At 45.0% G+C, this 773-nt stretch overlaps 1 protein-coding gene across 1 annotated transcript in view; it reads right to left on the bottom strand.

The window, feature by feature from the left end:
* Nucleotides 1-773, bottom strand: part of LOC128248698 (small integral membrane protein 14-like) — a 107,069-nt gene that overhangs the window by 56,705 nt on the left and 49,591 nt on the right. The window lies entirely within an intron of this gene.

Raw genomic sequence — 773 nt, forward strand, 5'->3', positions numbered from 1 at the left:
TATATATATATACCGCCTGACTGGCCTCCGTGCGGGTGACACGTAAAAGCACCCACTACACTCTCTGAGTGGTTGGCGTTAGGAAGGGCATCCAGCTGTAGAAACTCTGCCAAATCAGATTGGAGCCTGGTGCAGCCTTCTGGCTTGCCAGTCCTCAGTCAAATCATCCAACTCATGATGATGATGATATATATATATATATATCACTTAAAGTGGATGGAACTTGTGGAAGAGGGAAACCCGGGAAGAGATGAGACAAAGTAATGAAGGCTGATCTCAAGACACTGAACCTTATGAAGGAGACGAGTAAGGACTGAGATATCTGGTACATTGCTGTACTCAAGAAGATCATCTTCCACAGCAGAATTGATACCAGTGCTGGTGCCACATAAAACGGACCTAATATACTCTGTGGAGTGGTTGGCATTAGAAAAGGCATCCAGCCTTAGAAAACATGCCAGAACAGACAATAGTGCCTGGAGCAAAGAGAGAAGATTAATCTCTGCTCACGGTGAAGATGGGAGTCCAGGTGGCCCCTGTGCAAGGACAATCCGAACACAGACAGGTGTTGTAAAGAGTGACTGGTTAAGCGGAAACTCTTTTACTTGTTTCAGTCATTTTCACCGTGGCCATGCTGGAGCACTGCCTTTAGTTGAACAAATTGACCCCAGGACTTATTTTTTGTAAGCCTAGTACTTATTCTATCTGTCTCTTTTGCTGAACTGCTAAGCTATGGGGACATAAACACACCAGCATCAGTTGTCAAGCGATTG

The sequence above is a fragment of the Octopus bimaculoides genome, chromosome 1 (assembly GCF_001194135.2).
Source record: "Octopus bimaculoides isolate UCB-OBI-ISO-001 chromosome 1, ASM119413v2, whole genome shotgun sequence".
In the NCBI taxonomy this organism is placed as follows: domain Eukaryota; kingdom Metazoa; phylum Mollusca; class Cephalopoda; order Octopoda; family Octopodidae; genus Octopus; species Octopus bimaculoides.